This window comes from Balaenoptera ricei, chromosome 10 (genome assembly GCF_028023285.1).
Source record: "Balaenoptera ricei isolate mBalRic1 chromosome 10, mBalRic1.hap2, whole genome shotgun sequence".
NCBI lineage: Eukaryota > Metazoa > Chordata > Mammalia > Artiodactyla > Balaenopteridae > Balaenoptera > Balaenoptera ricei.
The window spans coordinates 58,498,240-58,518,997 of NC_082648.1; the positions used below are offsets into that span (position 1 = coordinate 58,498,240).

At 37.7% G+C, this 20,758-nt stretch overlaps 1 protein-coding gene and 1 pseudogene across 3 annotated transcripts in view; one reads left to right on the plus strand and one right to left on the minus strand.

Annotated features, from left to right (window-relative positions):
- FRS2 (fibroblast growth factor receptor substrate 2) overlaps nt 1–20,758 on the plus strand; it is a 117,667-nt gene that overhangs the window by 14,556 nt on the left and 82,353 nt on the right. The window contains exon 2 of one of the 3 annotated variants that reach the window (XM_059936462.1): nt 16,135–16,228. The exons of the other annotated variants lie outside the window; for them this stretch is intronic. The gene's annotated coding sequence lies outside the window, so the exon portion shown is untranslated. The remainder of the gene's footprint in view (nt 1–16,134; nt 16,229–20,758) is intronic. 3 annotated transcript variants of the gene reach the window in all.
- Nucleotides 15,104–19,004, minus strand: LOC132373766 (E3 ubiquitin-protein ligase MARCHF6-like; annotated as a pseudogene).

Consider the following 20,758-nt stretch of genomic DNA (forward strand, 5'->3'; position numbering starts at 1 on the left):
ATCCTGAGACATTCAGTCAAATTGCTTTTCAAAAGGACGGTATTACTAGTACTGTTTCATTGTATCTTTGTTGGATTGGATATTAGTGTTACTTTTCCCCCCTTAACTTAATAAGGTGAAAAGGTACTTCATTGTTCTAATTTTAGAGTGCATTTCTGTATGTAACAGTTTTTCCGTGAAGAGTAAAATTGACTGTAATGTCAAAATGACATGAACTTTTAAAAAGGTGATTTTGCTTTTAAGTAATTTGGAAAAGCATTTTAATATCTGTGCCAGTGTTCAGCGGTTCTGAGCGGGAAGTTGAATCACCACATCCTTCTCTTTACCTTGCCTGTAACCTCTTCAGTTTATAGGTTTGTTACCTACAGAATGATTACCAGTTTCTGCTTTGCTTCCTCTCTGGTTTCTGCCATTATCACCTCCTAGTTACTCTCCTCAATCTGGATCCTTGACCTTTTCCTCTGTTTGTTCCCTCTTCAGAGAGCTGCTGCTCCCTCCACTGGCACCACACACCAGCATCTCATTGACTTTTCCTACTTTCTTGTCAGCTTTAGATGCCAGCTCACTCTGATATGTTAGTACATTACCTGCATTACTGTAATGTTATCCTTACAGTGTAACCCTGGGAGCCCACGTAGTATTGGACGTCTTCACTTTTTTGATGGCCACCACAGAGTTATTTGGTTAATCATGTATGGAGTATGTATAGTGTACCCAAATATAAAAATAACAGAATAACAAGGAAATTGTGCACCTTTTACTTTTCTGTTTTGGAAGAAAGCATTACTATAGAGTAGTAGTCATACCATCAGGGTACTAATAAAACCCTTAAAGTAAAACAGAAGTTTTAAATTGAATGTCATTAAGTGCCAGCACTGAGCTTAATTTTATTTAGTCGTCATAATATTCCTGTAAATTTTTGAGGTAGCTACATGTGAAGATCTCATATGTGATGCTGAGTAAGTAGAAAGTTGGAAAAGTTGGTTAGCAGGGAATCATAAAAAATGATATATATTTTTAATTTTAACTCGAATATACATTCCTTCACCATTTTTCCCCCTTATAGGCTCAGGGCTTTTCTTTATGGATGGGTCCTTTCATTAGAGTTCTGAGTTGTCTTTTTAGCATAAGCCACACCCATGAGGCATTTATCTATTAAGTATCGCTGTCTAAGATAGAACAGAGAATTTATTTTATTTTATTTTTTTAGTTTTTTTTTATTGGAGTATAGTTGCTTTACAATATTGTGTTAGTTTATTCTGTACAGCATAGTGAATCAGCTATACGTATACATATATCCCCCCTTTTTTGGATTTCCTTCCCATTTAGATCACCACAGAGCATTGAGTAGAGTTCCCTGTGCTATACAGTAGATTCTCATTAGTTATCTATTTTATACATAGTATCAATTATGTATATATGTCAATCCCAATCTCCCAATTCATTCCCCCTTCCCACCCCCCCGGTATGCATATGTTTTAGAACAGAGAATTTAAAGGCACTTTTAATGTATTAAATAAAATCCTTCTACAGTTTTATGCTTTTTCCGCTATTCTCTTAAAGCTGTTTTACATACATATAACTCTATAATAACTTCCAAAAAATAAGTAGCCTTTGAATCTTTTTGAACTTTTCAACATAATTTTCAGAGAAACAACCCCTTTCACGCTCATAATTCATCAGTTTACATAATCTTAAATTACATAATTACAATAACAAGTGCAGTTGGCATACATGGGTTTGGGAACAAACAGCTGGCTCTTGTTAAGCCTCCAGCTCATTTAGTGAGAGTAGAAGGGTGAGGACACAGTAAGAAAGTGGTTGACTTAGAGGACTACCAGGTGCAAGTGGTCAGCCTATGATGGACATCAGGAAGTGATTTATGGAGGAATTTAAGCTCTTTATTTCTCTAAGTTGATAAAGTAGAGGTCCTGTTAGATGAGTTTCTATTGAATTATTATTCTCATTTCTGTTTTATAGAGGAGAGCACTGAGGCTTCAGAGTTAAGTAAGATTCCCAAGGTCAGGCAGGTAATAAATGATGGAGCCCTAGGACTTACGAACAAATTGGACTTAGGAACGTGCTCTCGGAACAGAACTCGTTCGTATGTAGGGGACTTACTGTACTGTAATAGGTTTATAATACTCTTTCCAAATTAATACATAAAAAACAAACAAAATAAAGAAAACATTTTTAATCTTACAGTACACTACCTTGAAAAGTACAGTAGTACAGTACAACAGCTGGCATACAGGGGCTGGCATCAAGTGAACAGGTAAAAAAGAATTACTGACTGGAGAGGGAGATGAGGAGGGAGATGGTAGAGCTGAAGGATCCTCAGCAATAGGAGACAGGGTAAGCTGCAATTTCACTCACATCCTGGGCTTGAAATAAAGATACTGTACTACTGTACTCTGTACAGTAAAGTACACAAAAGCACAACCACTTGTAGAGGATGCACGTACGTGACAATGTACGCACATGACAGTGTACGCCAGATACATGAACTAACTTACGTGATTGGACGTGTGAACGCATGTTCATATCTTTGAACATTTGCAGCTTGAAGGTTCATATGTAGGGGGCTTACTGGATTTGTATCTAGATCTGTATAAGGCTCAAATATAGCATGTCCTTTTGCCTCCTGTGCAGGTGCTAGATGCCTTTTAGGTCATCTTATTTACCCAGTCATTAAGTACTCTCGAGTGGTCTTCAGGTATGTTTGGGGTTGTGTTTTTGCAGTTATCCCACATCTTGGGCCCTTCTTTCATTTTCCTCCGTAGTGTTTCTTTTGTACTAACTATGTAAAGAATGAGGGTGCATCCCAAGGTGAAAATTAGGCTTACAATCATTTGTTTTTATTTTATATTGGCTATGTATATGTGAGAACAAGACTAAGATCTTGCAGTGTTGTAACTCCTAAGGTAATTGTGAAATAAAAGAATGTAAAGGGGAAAAATGGAGTGGGGAACAGACATAAACTTTGTTCTTCCTTCTGTTAAATTTCCTTCTTAGTTTGGAATGTGATCAATCTTTATCTGTCCATTACTTGTTATTTCATGAAGCATCAGTTGGGCCATTAGGATCTAAAGAAACGGATATGTATATAGTTAGTGTAAAAAGTTATATTTCAGACAGTATGTGAGGCTTTTAGGCTATTTAAATATTGAAAATAGCTTAAAGAACTCTCAGTTCTACCTTAGGTGGTACTCGACTCAGGATTGAAACCCATTGATACGAATGTAAATGTTCATTTGTGTGGTTGTTAATCCGTAACTTTGGTATGATTATAATTAATATTATGATTAGTATTACTCTTTAGTTAAGTTTATCAAGTACCTCGGACACTCTTGAGCCATAGTAAATTGTTTACTAGTAAATATAAAATAAAATAGAATAAAAAAGAAACTTATCAGTTGATAACATTCTTCTGCTTTCCCTTTGTAAATGTCAAGATATATGAACTCCACATATTAATTCTAAGGCACTTTTTCCTCCTAGTTTTTTTTTTAAAATAAATTTATTTATTTATTTTTGGCTGAGTTGGGTCTTTGTTGCTGTGCGTGGGCTTCCTCTAGTTGCGCCGAGCGGGGGCTACTGTTCGTTGCAGTGCGCGGGCTTCTCATTGAGGTGGCTTCTCTTGTGGAGCACAGGCTCTAGGCGTTGGGACTTCAGTAGTTGTGGCTCATGGGCTGTAGAGCGCAGGCTCAGTAGTTGTGGCACCCGGGCTTAGTTGCTCCGTGGGTGGGATCTTCCTGGACTAGGGCTCCAACCTGTGTCCCCTGTATTGGCAGGCGGCTTCTTAAGCACTGTGCCACCAGGGAAGCCCTCCTGCTTTCTTAAGTGTAACTTTATTTCGTGATTTTTATTTCTTTTTCTTTTTTGACATTAGTCCAGGTGAATCTGGCAAAGGAATATACTAATTTTTTTTTGATATGCCAGCTAGCACCTTTCACTTACTGAGATATATTCTAGCCTTCAGAATACTGTAATCGGTTATGACAACACACCTTTGAGCTACATTTTTTAAACAAGTCATTAAGTCTGTAAAATTTAAATTGTACATAGTGATATAGCTGTGTGATTAGATGGCTAAGTCATAAATGTCATAGTGTTGTTAACAAGAGACCCCCCAAATGGTATTTTTTTCCACAAAAAATAAATATGATCTTCTTCCTAAAGGTTACCATGTTATGTACCCCGCCCCCCCCCCCGCCCATCAAGATTTTTTTCCCCTATTTTCCTGGTTTTATAATTGGATTTGAATCAGAGGAAGAGGGAACCAGATTAGTATTAGCTGCTGTTATATTAATTGTTCTCTTTAGCAGCAAAACCAAAAATCATATGAAAAAGTAACATTTAAAAATAAGCTTGAAAAAGAGTTTGAATTGTTTCTTTCAGTTGCTTGAGTTTTAATTACTGAGGGACTGCTATGTTCAATCTTACTTGGAATTTAAGAGATAAAGAGAAAAATTCTGATAGAAAAATATCTTAAATGTTCTTTTGACATTTGAAACATTGCCCGTGACTTTGTCCTCCCCCTTCCCCTTGTTTTTTAGCCTTTTGGATTTGAATGATTTTGGCCCTTCTTAGGTTCTTTACAAAATATTTCTGGTGCATGTACCCATTTGAGATCTAGACCCTAACCAGAAATTCCAGCCAGATAGTTTTTTTTTTTCCTTTTGGCGAAGCACGGTTTTCAGAGTGCTGACAAAATTATACTGCATCCGATTTTATTTCTGTAATAAAGGTTGCTTTGGGTAAGATAAATTCTTCACCTCTTTCTTCCCCTATTATACTTTGTTTTGATTGAGGCAGAGTTGCCATAGTTGTACCTCTTCTTACTAAAGAGGAAATGAGCCCTCTACCCTGTATATTGGTTATTGGTAACCTCTAGTAGCCCAGATTCTCAGTCCTGATTAACATTGCCTACAAATGAGGAAAGTAGAACTGTTTATGCATCAGAGGATTGGAGAGAATTGTCCAAATTCTTTAACAAATTTTTAGCTTACTCATTTTTAATAAAAGGGTAATATGTGTACATGATTTAAAATTCAAAGGTGCAAAAGGGTATATTGTGAAAACAAGTCTCATTTCCCATCTCCCTGTCTACTAGGTCCCCTCCCCTGAGGCAACTGCTGTTTGTAGCAAGTTTCTTCCTACATTTACAACCATATCCACTCTTTTTATTGGTTACATAGTATTCATTGTATTGAATATACTGTACATTCCGTTTTCGGTTGATATGTAGCTTTTTTTTTTATCTTTTCCTTTTATAAAGCAGCAGTGAGTATTGTATACATACATCACACCTGTGTAAATATATCAGTACTTTGAATTTTAGAAGTGGAATCTCTGTGCCAATAGATATATGCATTAAACATTTTAATAGGTATTACCAAATTATTCTTCATGGTATATTCATTTATAAAGTTAGAATATTGGTTTTATAATATATTCTTTGCAAAAGTGTGATCACTGGTTGGTAATATGCTGTTTATAACCAGATTTATTTTCTTTCCTTTTATTAGTTATGTGGTTGTAAGCACGGTTCACTCCTGTTGCACAAGCTACTGGCATTCACTTGTTTACTTTGTCAAAAATCTATTGTTTTAATCACTAGCAGTCACTGTAATTTGACTCTTTTATATAGGTAGCCTCTATCTTGTAAATGAATTTTTTTTTTTTTAATGAATTGTTTTAAAAAAGATTGTGGCTCTTAGAGGCTTGGGGTGGGGGAAATGGGGAATTAAAAAAAAGGAATTTGGGATTAGGAGCCTGTTTTTCCAATAAGTCATAAAAATGATATTTAGCTTATTACTAGGTCAGGCAATAAAAAATGTTGTAACTCATTATATCACAATATATTCGAATCATCCTTTATAAGACTGGTGGAAATTCATTCATTTTGTTGCATTCCTCTCTTAGGGAACTGGGTCTACCCAAAATCTAGGCCCTTGTTTGTGACTTCCATTACCTGGGACAGGAGAGTAGGGGTTAGACAGGGTGATGCTTGGGGAGCAGTGAATGAGTTAGGGGTAAAAGAAGGAGAAATAGCAATAGAATGAGCGTAAGGTGCTTTTATTCCTTCCGTTTGTTGCTACTCTGCAGTGCTGGGGCAGGATAAGGGAGGGAGCCAGGAAATGGGAAAGATGGGATTTTCTTTCCCTTTCTTTCAAGTATCAGTACTTTCCTCTTTTACTAGTCCCATTCACAGGATCCTGATACCTGGGATTCAGGTGAGTTGAGATGAATTATGATTTGACGGAGGTGATGGAGAGGGATGAAAGTGAAAATACCTGTACTTGTCAGGAAGGTTTATAGAGTCTGAGAATAGGGATACAGAATGGAAAAGAAGATTTCTTGTGATAAGACAAAGAACCATCTGTATGTCAAATATTTATAGCTTGTTCTTTTCTTTCTTTTTTTTTTTTGGAGGCAAGTGGGTGGGCAGTGTTGAGGGCATTTTAAGCATTGTTTTTGGGGGAGAGGCTCGTAACATCTTGGCTCCATGTGTATTTTTTTTAGAGTATTCTAACCATTTTTCCCTAAAGTGAAAACATACACAAAGGCTCTGATTTAAAGAGAATGTTCTATTATATCTCAGTTGGTTTAAAGGTATCTGTGCTGGTCTCACTTGAAGTGGTAGCAATAATTCTCTTTCTTTTCAGTTCCATGGTGGGGCAAACCAGAGTTGACTATACAGCTGTTGTCCTTAAGACATGTCTAAATTTCTCAGTCTATTTATGAGCATCAACAAACACTTTGTGCATACTTTGTGCCATGGGTTGAATGGGTCTATTTTCCTTTAATTTAGCTTAAAACTAGTAATGGAATTCCTGAGGTTTTGAGAGGAACAGTGTTAGCAAACTTAGTTTTGAAACTAAAGGCAAATTAAGATACCAAGCAAAACAGAAGGAGACTATTGCTTTAGAAAGGGATCTTAAAACTCTGCTGACACTTGCAAACCCAGTGTCTTATATTTATATAAGCTTTAGATAGGAACTGCTATTTTTCTAAAATTGTTGGTTTAAAAATAATTGTTACATTAGTGCATTTAAAAAGTTGCTTCTAACACACTTTTGGTATGCTTGAGCTCAGCCTTTTCAGCAGTGTATTTCAGACATTTGAGCATCAGCCTTTTTGGTCTTATTCTGTCTCAGACCATTTAAAATAATTAAGATGGATTGTGGATGTCAGGAATTTGATAAGCTTCCATTAAAATCTAATGTGTTTTTAAAAATTGCTTAAAATGGCCTTTGAACCTGTTAAAATATGCTACCATCATCTGAATTATGAAATTTAGCTGAGTACTGCTAAAATGACAAATGATAGCACTTGACATTTTGATGTTTGTTCTTTAAGTGTACTGTTTCATTGCCTTTGGAAGATATTAGCAGCATGTACTCTGAAGGATTATACTAATTAAAAATAGGACTTTCCCTGATTAAATCTATTTAATTCTAACTTTTTTTGTGCATCCCACTAATATTCATTTGTGACCTCAGCTATTCATGTGAATTTTACCCATGAGATTTTTTTGAGTGCCTACTGTGTGTTAAATCTCTCTACATATTTTGTTTTGTTGTTAGATATCTCTTACTATTTTTTTTTTTTTTTTTTAGACCAGCGTAGTAAGGTGGCTTTTTTTTTTTTTTTTTAATTAATCATTTTTATTTATTTATTTATGGCTGTGTTGGGTCTTCGTTTCTGTGTGAGGGCTTTCTCTAGTTGTGGCAAGTGGGGGCCACTCTTCATCGCGGTGCGCGGGCCTCTCACTATCGCGGCCTCTCCCGTTGCAGAGCATAGGCTTCAGACGTGCTGCAGGCTCAGTAATTGTGGCGCACGGGCCCAGTTGCTCCGCGGCATGTGGGATCTTCCCAGACCAGGGCCCGAACCCGTGTCCCCTGCACCGGCAGGCAGACTCTCAACCACTGCGCCACCAGGGAAGCCCTCTCTTACTATTTTAAAATTTCTCCAGGACAAGAGTTATGTTTTCTTACATTCTTTGGGTATTCTGTACTGTGCAATACGATGACTGCTTTGTTATGGTGGGTAGATACTTAGAGCTTATTTCCTCATTTGGCCATTTAACAGATGGTATCCTCAGCCTCTACAACTCAGTGCTTCCTTTGTTGTAGAGGCTGAGGATACCAGGTCCAATAAGAACTCTGCCTTCAAGTTGCTTAGACTTTGATAGGAGATTCAGAAAATAAATCAGAGTACCATGCGTCATTCATAGTTTGAAGTTATCTTTGAGAGGTCCACAGCTCTACCTCTGATAGAGAAGATTTTTTTTTTTAAGTATTTTTATTTATTTATTTATTTATTTTTATATTTTTATTTTTGGCTGTGTTGGGTCTTCGTTTCTGTGCGAGGGCTTTCTCTAGTTGCGGCAAGCGGGGGCCACTCTTCATCGCGGTGCATGGGCCTCTTCACTATCGCGGCTTCTCTTGTTGCGGAGCACAGGCTCCAGACGCGCAGGCTCAGTAGTTGTGGCTCACGGGCCCAGCTGCTCCGCAGCATGTGGGATCTTCCCAGACCAGGGCTCGAACCCGTGTCCCCTGCATTAGCAGGCAGATTCTCAACCACTGCGCCACCAGGGAAGCCCGAGAAGATTTTTGTACTCACTATGAAGAATGGAAACTAACATTTGTAAAGTGTCTAAAGGTTTCTATATCAATTTATCCTCCTAAATCCTTCAACATGAGCATGCTATCCATTTTATATATGAGGAAACTTAGAGACGTCGCATAATTTGTTGAAGGTCATTTAGATAATAAGTTGTAAAGGTGGGATTCTAACTTAGTGTTCTTCCTTTTATACCCAGGTTTCTTAACTTTAGCACTACTGACATTTTGGGCCAGGTTATTCTTTGTTGTGGGGGACTGTCCTATGCACTATAGGATGTTCAGCAGTATTCCTGGCTGAACTCCGGGCCAGGAGTAGGGTAAAGAAAGGAGGCATCTGGAGCACAAAATTTAAGGAATCACTCACTCTCAGGATCTTTTAAGTGCTGACTCAGCATTTAATCCTCACAACATTTGAGAAAGTTCTCCCACACCAGCCTATTGATTCTAGGTTTTCATTCAGTATTCTCTGGTAAGGACATGAGGACTAAATGGCATTTAGATGTTCCTTGGGAGGTGAAGAGCAGTGATTAGCAGGGGCTTTTTGCCTAATTTGTCTCTCTCATCCCAGAACATATGCTCTTGGGCAAAAGTGACTAATAAGAAATGGCATTCATAGGTGCTAAGTAAATACCTTCTAAGTAGTACAGAGCTTAGAATCTTTAGGTGATATGTTACAGAACAAAGAAACTAGTTGCTTCAAACAAATGAAAACTTACAGCAAAAATTGTACATTGAATATACTCAGTCTAATTAATTTGGTCCTGGTGGTCTAGCACTTACCTGCTGATACTGATTTTATACTGTTAGAAATCATGTTAATTATTTTCTCATGCCTCTGCTTCAGTATAAGTATATTCTTGTTGTATGGATACATCCATTAATACCTTTTGATTAACTGGACTGTAGCTTGCATGCTAAACACAATCTTGGTAGTTTGTGTAGTTCTCTAGAATGGAGTCTTTCAAAAATGAAGGATGTAATAAAAACTTGAATTTTAGGAGAACTGAGCAATAGTGCCTAACAGAATTATTAATAGTATCTAGATTTGGAGTCTTAAGTAGTTAGTTTTAACTTATATTTAACTTTCTGTTAAGCATGACTATTTGACCCATGATAATACTATTTTTTTCTTTTCTGTTTTTTTTTTGTCTGCGTTGGGTCTTCATTGCTGCGCACGGGCTTTCTCTAGTTGCGGCGAGTGGGGGCTACTCTTCGTTGTGGTGCGCGGGCTTCTCATTGCGGTGGCTTCTCTTGTTGCGGAGCATGGGCTCTGGGGGCATGGGCTTCAGTAGTTGTGGCACGCGGGCTCAGTAGATGTGGTGTGCAGGCTCTAGAGCGCAGGCTCAGTAGTTGTGGCACATGGGCTTAGTGGCTCCGTGGCATGTGGGATCTTCCCAGACCAGGGCATGAACCCGTGTCCCCTGCATTGGCAGGCGGATTCTTAACCACTGTGCCACCTGGGAAGCCCATCTTTTCTTTTTATATTGGTAAGATTGGGGCTAGATTACAGAAGTCCTTAAAAAGCTGGTAGAGTAGGCAGCTCTTGCTATTGGGTTGGCCAAAAAGTTCGTTCAGGTTTTTTGGTGCAAGGTTAGGAACTTTTTGGCCAACCCAGTATTATAGGCAATAGAGAGCCATTAAAAATTGTCTCTTATTTCTAGACCCAAATTTAAAGGGTTTTTTTATGTGGTTAGTTCAGGCCCACTTGGATAATTCCCCATCATAAGTCAACTTTCTTAAAGTTAACCTAATCATGGGAGTGAAATCCCATCGTATTTGCAGTCCCAAGGATTATGCAGGGTAATACACCAGGGAGCAGGGATCTTGGGTCTTTGAATTCTGCCTATTGCCGACAGTCCTCATTGTATAGCTGACAGTAAGTATTGCAGTTGCCTCTGTTGTGTCAGTCCTCCTTAATACGTTTATCAGTGGCCACAGATGGTGAGCTTCTGCAGCAGTGGTAATAGATTTCCCTTTGGGCTCCTAAGAGGAGTTTGGGCAGAAGTAGCTAGCAGGAAGTAGCCAAGTGGTGGAGCAGTGTCTCTACATTTTCCTTTTCAGTACTAGGAGGGAGATGGGTAATGGTGGCTCAGATGCATTATATCAGTCAATGAGCAATGTATCCCATAAGTTTTTATTTATATTTTAAAATATACAGGTAGTCTTAGTTACATCTAAACAAGAATACCACTTAAAAAACTTGTAGTGGAGCATAAAAGTTATTAGACATGGAGCTATGTTTCTGCCAATAACTCGATATTTTGAGGACAGATAGTATCCCATTTCCAATTTGAGATTGGGTACAAAAATATCCTAGGGCTGAGAATAGGCATAGTAAATTGCACCAACAAAAACCTTTTGTGAATTTACAGTGGAGGAAAAGTCTTCATTGAGTGTGCATGGAAAAATGTGATATAAACTCTTCATGCTTTAGTATAGTAGATGGGACCTCATATTTTATATTAATTACTCTGTATGATTAATTTTCAATGCAGATTCCAAAAGTGTTTTTGCACATGAGTTACTTATCTTTTTTTTTTTTTTCCTGTTATCTTCATCTTTGGTTACTTAGAATCCTCCTCCCCCTTCTGTTCCAGAAGTGTAGCATTAGTTTTTCTTCTCTTATTTTTATCTTCGTATTTACTTTGATTAATGCTTTTACTTTAACCTTAAATTTTCTCCTAGTGCTTTAAAAAAAATTATGAGACAGTAAAGTTATCTTCAGATGTCTCTTATTTTCACTCTAGCACTGTTGAGTTGGCCTTTAAGACATGCTTATTTTGCATAAGTTTCTCTTCATGGAGAAGAGTCACTTATAGCATTAACATTTCTAGGAATTATTTCAAAATTTAGTTTATTGCCTTAATGTTAATAAGACTTCCAGAAGTCTGTTTTTTGTCCCATATCCCCAAAGAATATATTTGATTTTGTTGTTTTACTTGGGTTCTGTAGCATTTGGTTTGATCCCAGATATTTCAAAAAATTATAATTAACTTTTAGTCTTCCTTCTAGTTTATCCAGTAATTTAGAATAGTACTGCAAATACAATTATGCTGATAAGTTGGGAAAGTACTGATATGTATTCTTCAGTAGAAATAATTTTAATAAGATATTAATACTGTTAACTACTAAATATATTTAAGGAGATTGCTTAATAAATGTTAATACTGTATTCAGCTACTAGGTAAAACTTTGTGGTGGAAGCAATAAAACATTGTATGAGTTAATTTTTGGTAAGTTATAGAAATTTGTATAGGCTTCTATACAGTTACCAGTGAAATGTAACTGAAGTTAATTAGTGTCTAACCCTGACTATTAGAGTATAGAATTTTGTTGGTCAGATATTTAACTAGTGTGATCTATAATCATTGAAACAAACTAATAATACATAAAAGTCAATGTTCTGTGTGTGTATGAACTGATACATTTTCAGAGAATTAAAAATAATAGATTCCTGAATGGCTAATAAAGTACTTTAGTGATTGTTACTATTCATTATTGATTTTCTGAATATTATTGCTAAAACACTGATCCCAATTTCTGTTTTGCTCTTGATATCCACTACAATTATTTCCTTGGTGATAGGCTTGTATAATTAAATGTTAATCTAAGGCATAATCAAAGATGTGTGCTAAAGGTCACATAACATATCCAAAGGTAAGTAGAAATAGTGATCCATCTACAAATACGTGGCTGCTTAGTGGAGTGGTTTAAGAGCATGGATATTATCTAAGACTCTACTGAGCTGGACATGGCAGGCTGAACTGCTTAGTGAAAGAGGTCATTCAACTAAGAAATGGTTAAATGGCAGAGCTGGGCTTAAGACCCTGATCCTCCACTTCAGGTACATTGCTTTTGTACTGCGCCACAGCTGCCTTAGAGGGCTGAAGGTTGTTTTCGGCTCTTTTGTGCCTCCATTTAGAACTCCTTTTCCCTCCTCCTCTCGGTCACACATGAAAACACAGGTAAAAATATTGAAAGAAAACTTGGTTACACCCTTCTGTATACTGGATAAATTGGATCAATTAAGTAGTGGATCCTCATGGAAGGGCGAGGGAGCGCCTGGCTACCGCTCAGGGGTTTTGGGTGGGAGTGTAGTGGGAGAGCGTGAGAGTCTTCTGTCTTTGGGTGTGGGAAAAGAGAAAGAAGTGAGAGAGGATGTAAGGAACCATGACTCTCAGGTGCTGGACCAATGAGTGTTTTTCAATTTGTGATGAATATTAATTTCGATTGGGGTACACTAGTGAACATAGATACCGTTTGTAGATGTATAAAAACTAATAGGATCTTACCAATTTAGAGAAGGAAAATTTTAGGTTAGGTGTAAAAAGTAATATTATAATTCCTGAGAAAGCTTATAATAAGTTTGTGACTAATAACTGTATGGCATAATGACTTGTGCATTCCATGACTGTGTTTATTTTATAGTGTTTCATTTAGATATATTATTTTTCTTTGATTTTCCGTCTCTATTTAGGTAGCTATCAGCATACAATCAAAATAATTTAGATAAAACAATGAAGAAGTTCTATATATGAATTCCTTGGAACCGTGACTTTAGCTCTGAAGTTTGTTGCTTGGGCAGAATGGCCTGTTGGCTAAAGGAATAGTCCTAGAATAGTAACATATCTCAGTTTAGTGGGAAGGCCATGGTTCTGGCTGTAAAAGTTTTGTGGTCTTAACTGAGACCCATTTGGCCGTTGTGTATTATAGCATACTTACTTTAAGATGGACATCTTTTTTTATAGCATCCTAATGTTTTTGGTTTTAGGAAATTGAGGTTGATAATGAAGTCCAGTGTAAAATACTTAATACATAAAATAGTGTGTAGTATAGTAATGCATAGATTATAGGACTGGGAATCAGAAAGTCTCAGCTGTCCTTATGTAGTTTATGTCCCTATGTAGTTTAAGTATACAGCAAAATTGAGAGAGAGAACAAGAGAGAGACAGAGACATTGATCTTTCTCCTTTATTTCTTCAAATGTTTCTCTACTTCTTTGAGACCCAGTTCAATGTCTTCTTCCTCTCTCAAGGCAACTGTTATCTTCCTCTTCTCTAAATTTACCCTTTATATTTTGTAGTTTAGTACTTAGTCATTTAGTTTTTTATATTGTTCATGAATTGTTTTCATGTCTTGGTCTTGGCAACCCCACCACACACACTTCTTACCTCTCCTCGTGCACTGCTAAATCTCAAACTCTGAGTGCAGGAGTCTTGTCGCATAGGAATTTCTCCGTCATGTTCTCTGACACGTGGGCACTCAGTGATGAAAACTTGAGGTTTTCTTTGGTTGCTCTATCTCTGACTCTATTTCTTGTTTGATTATATGAGTGTGCAGTATAAACAGTATGACACATGATTTTAATGCTCTTAAACCTTTGTGATAGTTATTTAAGTATTTGTAAATTTGTTATGTAGTTGATACATGAAATTGAACAACTATATGTTGTAGGTCAGCATAGGCCATTAGTACTGCTGGAAAAGCAAACCAAGGCTCATAGTTTTTATATGAAAAGAACTTTATTAATTTTTTTAAAAATTCAGTAGATTCTGATGTAGTTGCTCATGGTTTTAATCTTGTGCTTTGAAGTATTTTCTTTTTCTGGAATGAAGTTCTTGGTTGCGACTGTGTAGAAGAAGTATGTTAATTAGATTATATTTAGTTGGTGAATTTGTGCCCACAAGAATGTGACTTTTAAAAAGTTGCAAGTTGTGCTCCTTTGGCAGCACATATACTAAAAAGTTGCAAGTTGTACAGTTCTTGCAGATAAGATTGTTTCCTGTTTTCTTTTGCATGTTTAGTACTTTTATATATTTTTCCATGAGTAGCCTTTCAGTTTGTCCATTTGTATCATTTGACACTCAGGCTTTAAGTTGAGCTCTACCATCACTGGGGCTTACAAATGTTAGTCATTTGAAATGTCAAAATTTGGATTTGATCCAAGAGTTACAAATAATATAAGCCTTTATATAAATATATCCAAATATATATTCTTAGGGGGAAAGGAATAAATAAAATACTGTGTTTATAGAGTGGTTTTAAACAGTTAGGCTTTAGAATTGCTACATGCCCAAAGTATTTCTCCAGTGAATTGCATACTGTATGAGTTCATGAATTGTGCTATAAGAAAGGTGTTTTTTTTTTTTAAAGTGACAACTAGATTTAATAAATTAATATACGTTTTGTTTAAAGATGTACACTGCACATTCTGTGTAACCCAAGGTTTTAGGGTATCCAGAAGCTTCTATTTACACGTATACAGACCTCAGACAACAGTGATGTCAGAAGATGCAGGAAGGGCAGCAGAGCCTTGCACTGCTGCTCTCTGAATGCTGAGAACGCAAGTCAAATACGTTTAACTTAAAGACAATACTGAGAGATCACTGGGGAAAACCTCTGAAGAGAGAAGTCCACAAAAAAGGACACATAAAGGCAAGGGGAAGGTCAAGGTAGTTGATACAACCACTTTATTCTTGGGATGAATGTGGAGGTGGCGGAGACATGCTTTGTTTGCCAGATTTCCATTCATAGTTCACGAGGCGTTGGCCCACAGGGTACTTGTCTTTTTTAATATGTTCATAAAGGCACTTAAACTGGCAGACCTGGAGGGACAAGATTCCCATCAATACCACGACTATTAGTAAAAGTGGAAAAACCCGCCAGTGGACCAAGTTTTGCATTTCCGCAGTTAACACCTAGTAAAGGAATGATGCCGGATGTGATGATGTAAGGTACACATTAGGAAAGCAAGAGCACAGAGATCACTGGCGCTGCCAGTTTCCGAATGATATAGTGAAGGTCAGTGTTCCGGATGCCATCTGCCTAAACCTGCTCAATTACAGTTTTAAACCACCACTGAGGATCCATCAGTGTTATATAGCTGCAGATTCTCACATGCAGGATTCCAGGTGCCCAGTCTTGTGATGGGAAAAAAAGAGGACTTTGATCCAAGGGAACCCTCGGGGGAGCAACAATAACCAGCTCAAACAGGAGCCCCAGAAGAAGCAGGACGACTCCAGCCAGCAGCACTGCAACTATCGAAGTCTTCATTATCATGCGGGACTACCCTTTAACCTTCTGAAGATCACTCTGCATCCCTGTGGCATCCATGTCGCCAGCACCGTCACTGCCTTTATGGTTAGCCAGCAAACGTAGAAACCATAAGCAGCTGTGTAGAGCTCGTGGATTTTGGCAGTCCCCGTCCAAAATGACATTAACCGACGGCTGGCAAATACTGCTAGAGTAAGGCAGATGAGGGTGGCCATCAGTAAGGTTCTTGCACGTGGAGAAAATCAACAAAAATATCCTGAGTGGAAAAATTAAAGGCCGACGGTAAGGCTGAAAGCCAGCAGGCCCTCCCTGCTGAAGTATGGCTTGGTGGGCTGCATACACACCTTCCCCCACCACAGGAATAGCGTTATTATTTCAAACAGGCTGGTTATTGTTCACTGGTTGGTTTGCACTGTTCTCATTTTCTTCCTGGTCTTCCACCAAATAGGAATGAAGATCCAGCAAGTTTCCAGCAGTAACAGTCCCTGCTCACACAAGCCCTTTCAGCCACTGCTGCGTGTATCCCTGTTCAAGTAACACTGGTAAGATAACCTGAAGCAGAAGCAGCTCAAGGGACAGTTCACTCACTGGAGCATCACTGCAGAGCATGACGCTGTATGGAAGAAAATTAGGCAGCAGACTCTTAGTTATACGAATAGGTAGACAAAGCACCAGGAGCACAATGGAGCCAAAGAGAATCACTGACAAAATAAATCTTGGGAGATGCTTATAAATAATCAAGTGAATCATTTCTTGTACTGGATTTTTAAAAATCTGGATCATTCAGATTCCTTAGAAACCAAAATACACCAGGTTGAATTATCTGTCTCAGCAACAGAATGAAGGAGGCAAAGTAGAAAACAGACACCATTCCTACTAGTTAATGCAGAAACATGATCTTTCAGAGTAGCATCAGACATTTCCAGGGAACAGATATCCAGTCACCGGCCACAAATGAGAGGGAACACTTATTTCTACCACCACTAACAAAGAGGCCTTTAACAACAATATAGCAGACTCCCAGCTAGTGACGAGACCTATGAAATTTAACAAGAGTTGCCAAGCCATGATAAATTATCAGTGTTATTGCTAAAAGTACATACCCTACTATGGTTGTGATTAGGCCTTCAAAATGAGATGCTTGGAGGTGTTCTTCAAATCCCAAATGAACAAGGGAGAAATGACCAGTGTGGTCAGGGCAAAATGCAAAACCAAGAAAGAACAGTGTGTATAAAGACACCACCCAGATGACATGTTCTGGAAACACTAGTCATCCATCAAGTCCTAGCATTCTTCCCCATGTAAACTCTTTGTAGCTCCATCCCGTTCTAAAGCATTGCAGTTCATGTGACATCAGCTGCATTTTCCCCGCCTGTGTTCCTCCTTGTTCTCCTCCTCCTCCTCCTCTTCCACCTGGTCATCCTGGGCATCAGGGTTTTCCGGCACCAGTGCGTTCTTGGCTGGTGGGTTAGCATGCTGGTCGGGGGCAACATTTTCAGCACCATTTCCTCCCGCTGGAGCCTCATTTTGGTGATGCCTAACAGCACTGAAGGGCAGAGCAGCAAGTAGCACGTTGACCTCAATACTACTGAAAATCCTAAGAATTACAGAAAGCTAACACAATAGTTCGAAAAAAAAAGGCGTATACTCAGTCTAGACAATTTCAAATCGTTTTAACATTTTGACAATTTTCTGTTTTGCCTCTGTACATTTTAATTTATTTTAAAATTAAAGTGATATTTGTACATATGTAGTTTTAAAAATCAAATAATTTTCAAGGCTTATAAAAATAGCAGGGCACCGTCTCTTCTTATGTCCAATTCCCAGCCTTTAGGGGCAGTCAATTTCAATTCCTTCAGCTGTTCTGATGTGTCTTTATTTTTCTAAGTCAGTTCTGCTTTTTGTTGGCTTTTCATTTTAAGACAGTAGCTACTCACTTTCCTTCTAAGAAAAATGAGGATTAGTCATCTTAATCTCTGTGCCGCCTGCAAACATTTATACATATTTCCCTTTCTCTCATCTTCCTTTTATAGGATATCAGGTTTAGGGGGTAAATTCTTTATTTAGTATTTAAATTATTATGACTATGCAAATATTTTTCACAGCCTTGTCACAAAATACACTGTGATCGTATTTCCTTTCTTGTCCACTTAATGTTTTCTCGAATAATTATCTGAGTTTGAAATTTTATGTACTTTGTGCCTATTAATTAATTTGCAATTCTCTGACAAACATAAAATATAATATGGTTGGGCACATCAGATAATCTGTCAGTTCCTTTTTCTTCTTGGTGACAGCCTTCTGCCTCCTATTTAGAATGCAGACTTTCAAATAATTCTCTTGTTTTTCAGTAATCATTTTGTCTTGCTTTCAGTGTTGACCTGTGTTCCAAAGATCAGGGTCTGTGGTACACCCTCTCCAGGGATGGGGAGAAGATTGGTTTTGGGGTGAGGCCACTTAAATGAACTTTCAACCAGTCATCTTGTTTCCAGCCGCACCCTGCATTTTTGTCTTCATCATGCGACCAGTACCTGAATCTCTCCAGCATGAGTCAGCTTGCTGCTTTTTTTTTTTTAATTGTGGTAATGTGGTAAAATACACATAACTCAAAATTTACCATTGTAACCATTTTAAAGTGTACAGTTCAGTGGCATTAAGTGTATTTACATTGTTGTGTAACCATTACCACTGTCCATCAATCTCCAGAACTTTTACATCATCCCTAACTGAAACTCTGTACTTATTAAACAGTAACTGCTTATTTATCCCGGCCCCCCTCCCACCCCCCACCCCCGCTCAGCCCCTGGCCACCATTATTCTACTTTTCTGTGTTTATCAGCTTGATGGCTTTTTCCTTTCAGGTTTAGGTTTCAGCTTTCTTGGTCTAGTTAGTTTAGTTACCTCTTTTTTTCCTAGCTTCCAAAATATTGTGCCTTCTCTTATTTGCTGTTGTCTTTCCCCATTCTCTTATCCTTATGGATTTTATACTTCTAAAAATTCCTTTTAACTTTTTAAGGTGAGGTTTCAGGAAGGGGTCAGGGCCAGTCATGATTAACTGAAGGTCTGCTACTCCCCACCTCCATTCCTTATTATTAGTTTTAAAATTTAGGTTTTTCTAAATTAGAAATTTAAATGCAGGTATGTCAAACAAATAAAGGCAGTTTTGTAGCTATTCTGGCTATAAAATTAAGCTTGATAGATAGGCCGCTTCTTATTGCTGGTTCCCATTGTGTTGACAGGGGTTTGATCACTCAGACCTATTGCGGCCCCATACTCTTCCTCCAGCAAACCTAAGATGGTTCCGCTGTGCTGAGACATGTTTTGTGCTACTGCAGCAGTTTCACAGCAGTGACCCTTCTGTGGGGAGATAGACTGTTAGCTACAAATTTCTGAACAAGTCTATCATTCAAGGTGTAGTTGAAGTATTTCCTTCTCTGTGCAGCTTCTCTGAGTGCCCTAGACAGAGTTAATAACGCCTTCTGTGCCACAGCACTTGTAAAAATTCTATTTTATTCTAGCGAGGTTAGATCTATTTACACTAGATAATCTACCTTATGATGGTCTGTCTCCATCTTTCTTAGACCTAGTATTTCTCAAGGTTAGGAGAATACTCCCAATTTTGATACAGTTTTTGATCCATAATAAATAATTATTTACCTAATGAGTAAATAATCCACCTGGATTGGTTGAATTTCCTATTTTCTGGGACGCATACTCTCATTGTGCCCTGTGTCACCAATGTCCACGGAAAGCTGTTCAGTGCTTTTTGCTGGATACCGCGAGTAAGTTCTGTGTAGTGATTAGAAGTGTGGTTGCCAGAATACCTAGGTTCAAAAAAACAAGCAAGTTTTCTTTTTTTTTTTTGGCTGTACTCGCGTGGCACGCGGGATCTTAGTTTCTGACCAGGGATCGAACCTGTGTCGCCTGCAGTGGAAGCGCAGAGTCTAAACTACTGGACAGCCAGGGAAGTCCCAAAACAAGCAGGTTTCTAATCTCTCTCTGTTTCAGTTTCTTTACCTATAAAATAGACTAATAATCGTAATATCATGTAATGTCATAAAGATTAAATTAATACGTGTAAAGTCCTGGATCAGTGCCTGCTGGTATAATGTTTTGTAGTCAGTCTTTTTCATCTTTATGGGGACATTGCCTGCTATGATATCATTAGAACTTGATGGAAATAGATGATATAGAAAATCAAAGTAAAATAGCAACTCTAGTTACTATTAAAATATTTAGATCTGAATTTTCTATATGAACATGTTCTGAAATGATTTCCATGGACAACAGCAGATTAAGGCATATGGATGATAAACTGGGAGAAATAATGTCTTCAGTGTGTTATATACCTACTAAAATACTGTATTCTTTAAATGTACTATAAAATAACCAAACACATGGAAATGTATTTTAAACACATGGAAATACATTGAATGGCATGTTAATGTTCATGTTCTTCTCTCCCTAAGAAGAGTTTTATGCAGCCCACTAATTAATTCGATATGTGGCATAACTGTTGTCTTCTAATTTGGGAGCCTGCTCTGTTTATTTTTCTCTTCAGAGACTGTGTGCTAAGGGGAGAGAACCCTCCTCCATTCATTCAGCAGTCTTGAGAAGACTTGCTCATGTGCCTAGGCATTGTGGGTAAGGGAGAATAAGGCACAGTTGTTTTTCTTAAGGAACCATAATCTCTTCATCAATTCAGTAATATTAAAATCAGATGTTCTGGCAGAATATATTCACACTGACCAGAATTCCATTTATAATATTTTATAAATGGAATAAAAATGTGCACAGAGATTTATGTACAAGGTGTTCATTAAAATACTAATTATAAAAGCAATAAAAAAGATAGGACTTTTGGTACATTATATTTTCCAGACTTTCAATTAGAAACATGCTAATGCTTAAATAATTAAACTTTTACTTTAAAAAAATCTGTCCTGGTGGATTTACATGGGAGGATGGATAGAGGGTTAGGTCAGTTGAATTGCCCGATCCATTAAAAGGAGTGGTAAAGTGCTCAGGTCCATGTTAGAGCTCCAGTACCACCGCTAGTGTATGTATGACTC